Raw genomic sequence first — 6,000 nt, forward strand, 5'->3', positions numbered from 1 at the left:
AAACTCACTGTGAAATAGAAGTTTTAAACACTCACCTCCTGAGCTGCGAGTTTGGGTGAAACATACACAAATCATTGTGGTTTTTTTTTTTTAATTTTACTTGTTTAAGTAGTGTTCATTATTATAAAAAAAATTATGTGAGGTCCCCCCCCCCCAAAAGACTAACCAGCCCCGGACTTGCCAGCCTGTCCTGGTACCTAAAATAATGGGGAACACAACGAGAAGGGTTCCACCGTAAATTAGGTACCAGCACCAGGCTGCAGGGCCAGTCCTGGTTTTAATTATAGGGGTAAAAAATGTGCGTAGGGGCACCCCTAAAATTTAAACCAGCACTGGACCCTTTCTAGCGGGGGGCTGATGCCAGAGCCAGGGGAGCCCATTCACCAGGCCCCCCAGCCGCAGCATCAGCTCTGACCACTAGTCAGCCCAGGCCAGGGATCCCTGAGGAGTTGGGGACCCCTCCAATAAAGGGGACCCCCTGTCCAGGGCACCCCTGGCCTTGGCTGATAGACCGGGGCTATCCCCGCCACCCCTGGGCGGTGGGTGGCGGGTTGATAGTGTAGGTGTATTGTTAAAAATTTAAATAACAACATTGTCTTTACAGTAGAACTGCAGGTCCCAGCAAGCCTCCCCTGCATGCTGATACCAGCATGCGGGGCATTAAGGGGCCACTGGTACCTGTAGTTCACCTGTAAAGAAATGTGTAAAAAAACACAACACACACCGTGAAAATAAAGATTTATTACTTACACACATACACACATACTTTCCTGCTCCCAGATGTTCACATCCCCTTCTCAACGTAAAGTATCCAATGGTTCTACCTGAAAAAAAGATCCAATACTCACCTTTTGTCCCACGATGTTCTCCGCAGTATTCCAAAGAGGGCCCCAGAGACACTGTAACAAGACGCTACAGCATATTGTTACAGTATCGCTAATGGCAGCTCCGGACTTGAGCAATCATTGGTACTGGGGCGCCAGCCAATCAGCGGCAGCTTCCATTAGCGGGCGCTGATTGGCTGGGACCCACGTGGTCTTAGCCAATGAGCGGCTCCTCTACGTGGGTCCCAGCCAATGAGCGACCACTAATTGAAGCCACCGCTGATTGGATGGCGCCCAAGCACTAATGATTGCTCAAGCCCGGAGCTGGCATTAGCGATACTGTAACAATATGCTGTAGCGTCTTGTTACAGTGTCTCCGGGGCCCTCTTTGGAATACTGCGGAGAACATCGTGGGACAAAAGGTGAGTATTGGATCTTTTTGAACTACAGGTACCAGTGGCCCCTTAATGCCCCGCATGCTGGTACTTGTGGTTCTCCAAGTACCAGCATGCGGGGGAGGCTTGCTGGGACCTGCAATTCTACTGTAAAGACAATGTTGTTATTTACATTTTTAACACTACACCTACACTATCAACCCAGGGGTGGCGGGGATAGCCCTGGGCTATCAGCCTAGGCCAGGGGTGTCCTGGAGAGGGGGTCCCCTTTATTGGAGGGGTCCCCAACTCCCGATGGATCCCTGGCCTGGGCTGACTAGCGGTCAGGACTGATGCTGCGGCTGGGGGGTCCGGTGAAAGGGCACCTCTGGCTGTGGCATCAGCCCCCCGCTAGAAAGGGTCCAGTGCTGGTTTTAATTTTAGGGGTACCCCAACACACATTTTTTATCCCTATAATTAAAACCAGGACTGGCCCTGCAGCCTGGTGCTGGTACCTAATTTACGGTGGAACCCTACTCGTTTTGTTCCCAGTAATTTTAGGTACCTGGACAGGCTGGCAAGTCTGGGGTTATTTAGGGGGGGGACCCTATGTCATTTTTTTCTTTCAATTATTTAACCTGTTTTTACAGGTATTAAAACACACAAGCAGCTTACACATATCTCACTGATATGTGCAGGCTGCTTGCTCGGGCGAGTTTTGCAGAGAGAAAACACTGCAATCTCGAGTAAGTAATCTCATCTAAACTCTCATCTAAACTCTCCTTAAACTCACCTTAAACTCTCATCTAAACTCTCCTTAAACTCACCTTAAACTCTCATCTAAACTCGCAATTTGGAAGAAAAAACTTTGTTCTGCTTCACCATCGAAAAACTCACTTTCAGCTAAACTCACTTCTTAGTAAATTTGCGAGATTGATAAGGGAAAACTCACCCAAGTTTTGGTGAAGCAAAGTGAGTTTAAAAACTAAAAAACTCAACCAAACTCGAATCTTAGTAAATTTACCCCCATGACTTAAAAATGTGGGAACTGCTGTTTCTGCCTGTTTAATAAGGGACCCATTTGCATTGATGAATAGACCCAATCGCGTAAGTGAACAGGGCCCTCATTCAGAGCCACTCGCTAGCGGCAGTACGCTCGTTCCGAGCGATGTTCGCACATCTGCGCATGCGTACGGTTTTTATTACGCATGCGCGAACCAGTCAGTGCGGCCGAAAATCGTTGGTACGCAATATAGCGAGTGCCTGCTATTTTGAGTGACAGGAGGAGGCGTATGTGGGTGGTAACAGGGGAAGGTGCTTGAAAACGGGGAGTGGAGATCCGAACGCAGGCGTGCTTAAAGGTCAAAGCGGGCATTTTATGGGAGTGCATAATTAATACAGCAGCGTCATTGACCACGTCACTTGGTTTTTTTTAACTCAGAACTGCTCGCAAGATAGCGGTTGAAAACACCAACCACAAGAATAGCGAGCAGCTCATACGCTGTACGATGTACTCGATTAATCTAATAAATAGCGGACATGACGTATGGTGCGAGCGGCCAGGGGGCGTTTTTATCAAATAAACGAGCGTATGTTTTGCTCGCTCGTTCAGACTTAGAGGTGTGAACAGACTGCAATGTGCGTACGGATCATTTGCATAGCCACCCCTTGTTTTTGAACGAACGACCGCAAATAGCGAACGGCTCTGAATCAGGCCCCAGGTCACTTCCTCCCACAGGATCAGCGCACGCCTCTTCTTCTGCTGTGACCATTATGATGATCTGATTGGCTACAGGTTGTTCTATCCCCGCCCACCTTATTACAGGGACAAGCAGGAGATGAATTATTATTATTATTGTAGTCAGTAGCATTGTAGGACGCCACCAAGTGTCCGTAGGACCGTGTGTGCAAAAAAAATGACACTGAAACACAACTAATTTGATATAAAAAGTCCCGACATTGCTCCAGTGTGTATCGACATATCGCCTACATCGCTCAGTGTGTACGCATGTTTTTTTTGCTCCCGCGGTTGCTAGCGACAGTCGTTAGGTTTGATGTGCTGCACGTCAAACCTAGCGATATCGCTAGTGGCCAATGCATTGTTAATGAATGACGTAACGGTGATCGTTACGTTGTTCATTGGACGCACAATCACGGGCAGAACGAATGCCCGTCGCTCCAGTGTGTACCTAGCTTTAGTTGGAAATAGAACTTGCTGCTGCTTGGCCTGGAGACTACAGAACTGCACAACAACAGTCTCTGTAGTAGGGATGGTAAATGACCATCGATAGTTAACAAACATCGGTGGTTAACTACCGTGGCCGATGGTTTTGACAACAATGGCAAAGATCCAATGGTTCTCTGGTATTGATGGCAGACAAGGATCCGATTGCTTTTTGCTTTTGCACGATGGCACTGAGCTTAGCCACACCCCCGGTGGCATGCTATGCCCCACACCTGATTCTGATTGGCTGGCTGCCCGCCATGCCCCTCAGCAGTGACGGCCATCTTGACACCCCACCCTTGGTCCTCCGCATGCAATGCTGCAATTCCCTTAATTGGGGGAACAGGGCCATGGTTAAATGATCTGCAGTATATTTGCATAATCAAAGAACCCTGTATGCCCACTTCAGTAAGGAAGTGGACGGGATCTGGCAGGTGGCGTACTCACCCAGGAGTCTGGTAAAGCTCCCAAAAATGTGTGAGTCTCTGAGAGATGATGGGAGAGTAGCCATGTATGACCTACACTCAGTGGCTTCAGCTATTTTGTGGGCTGCAGCAATATTAATGAGAATACACATTAGGCCCCCATACACCTACGCGATTTCGGCACGATTACACGATTTTCGACTCGCCATACGATCGATCTTGGAAGAAACGTGTGTATTTTTACTATGAAATGATCCGATGAGTGCTCCCGCTGTTCGTACCATCGTGTCTTCTGATCATATGTGCAGCACGTCTTGCCCGTCGTATCCGTATGAGGATTGTGGCGTTTATTTTGTTCATGGGATCCATCGTGTGGCATTTCAAGTCATTTCAATGACTGTTTCCCTGATGAGCCCCTGATGAGCTTGTGAGACAAAGGATCGATCTTACGACTGATCCTGTGCTAGAAAAACCACAAACATGCTGCAGGGACTGCCAGGGAGCTCCGGGAGAATCGTAGGGAAAACCTATCATTCATCTGATCTTATGCTGGTCGTTTAGGTGTATGGGCCCTTATTGAACACTGTTGACACATCAGTGGTTTTCATGTATTAAGGAGAGATGTTTCAAAGGGGATGTAGTCAGAATACTGACACCCTGGAAGCCTTCTGATGGAATACCGGCGTCAAAATCCCGATTTAGGACTAAAGATAGGGATCTAAATCCCAACACCTATCTTCAGCCCGACAACGAAATCCCGACAGACAGCTTCCCGAACGAAGGTAAGCGGGGACAGGGTTAGTGTTATCCACGGGGGGAGGAGGGAGGGTTTAGGCACCCCCGGGGGGACTTGGGGTTAGGCATGTGGAAGGGGGGGTTAGGGGCCACCAGGGGGGGTTAGGCACCCCCCTGGAGGGTTAGGTTTAGGGTGCGGGAAGGGGCGGGGGTTAGGTTTAGGCACCTCCGGGGGGACTTAGGGTTAGGCACCACCCCAGGAGTTTTAGGGTTAGGTACCCCTAAGGGAGGGTTAAGGGGGGGGGAGGGGTAGGGATAACCTTAGCTGTCAGGATTCTGCTGATTTGGGCTTCTGGTGTCGGCATTTCACCCGGAAGCTATTCAGACGCCGGGATTTCATACCCAACCCCTATCAAAGCTTCACCAGAGATAAAGTGGAGGTATACCATAGCAACCAATCAGATTCTGTCATTTCAAATACATTGATAGATAAATGACAGGTAGTAGCTGATTGGTTTCTTTGGGCAACTTCTTCTCTTATCTCACTCCCAAGGCCTGATACATCTCCCTTTCTGTGTTGTTAATGTTACAAGTCATCGTTCCATGTAATGAACAACAAACACAGGAATATAATGTGACACGGCTGACCCAGTCAGAGGCTGTCTATCACAAGCACTTACTGTATGTACGCGTGTTTCCGGAGGTAACGTGTGAGAGTTCTAATACATTGCTGTCACCTTCCAGGTCAGACAGAGGCTCTGGGAACCTTCAGGAGATTTGTGCTATCACCGTGGAATGAAACCTCTGCCCACAGGGTGGCTTTTGTGGACATCAGGCATTCGGAGAGCATCTGCCGACAAACAGTCCTGATTCCTTTTTGCTTTCCATCCAGTTTCACAATTTGTTGGCAAGAAAGATGGGTTCAGCCAGCGGTCACATTGAGAACAGTATCTGTCACCTCTCTCTTTAACTACTCTCTATATTATAGGACAATTTTATTTGGAGATACAGTAAATGGTCTGAGATGCTGCTCATTAATAGAAATTATGAACATTTATTGCGGGCAAAACATGTACTTATTACAGATCAGAAGATGTTGCTATATGAAGATATGAATGTAGCTATAAAAAGCAAAAACACTTTCACTGATCATTTGACAATTTTTGAAAATAAATAAGTTATTAAACCTCTATGACCCACCTGGATATTACCCCTGAATCTAGTACTTTGTTTCATTCATTACATCTATTCATATATTGTCTGCTCCCTGGTATGTGCTATATAGGTCACGCCCTGGCCTCTGAGTGTAGAATTGAAGAAGCATATAGGGTCTCATTCAGACCCGGTCGGAAGCGCTGAGCGCTCGCAACTGGGTTGATGGTTAGGCCCTGCGCACGGAGCTCACTACAAAAGGGCCG

At 47.8% G+C, this 6,000-nt stretch overlaps 1 long non-coding RNA gene across 1 annotated transcript in view; it reads left to right on the top strand.

Moving 5' to 3' along the window:
• LOC148532613 (uncharacterized) overlaps positions 1-5,401 on the top strand; it is a 78,489-nt gene extending 73,088 nt beyond the window's left edge. Inside the window, exon 3 of the long non-coding RNA XR_015877710.1 lies at positions 5,327-5,401. This is a non-coding gene — a long non-coding RNA (uncharacterized LOC148532613). The remainder of the gene's footprint in view (positions 1-5,326) is intronic.
• Positions 5,402-6,000: the final 599 nt, after the last annotated feature.

The sequence above is a fragment of the Taudactylus pleione genome, unplaced genomic scaffold (assembly GCF_031769625.1).
Source record: "Taudactylus pleione unplaced genomic scaffold, aTauple2 ptg000073l, whole genome shotgun sequence".
Classification (NCBI taxonomy): Eukaryota; Metazoa; Chordata; class Amphibia; order Anura; family Myobatrachidae; genus Taudactylus; species Taudactylus pleione.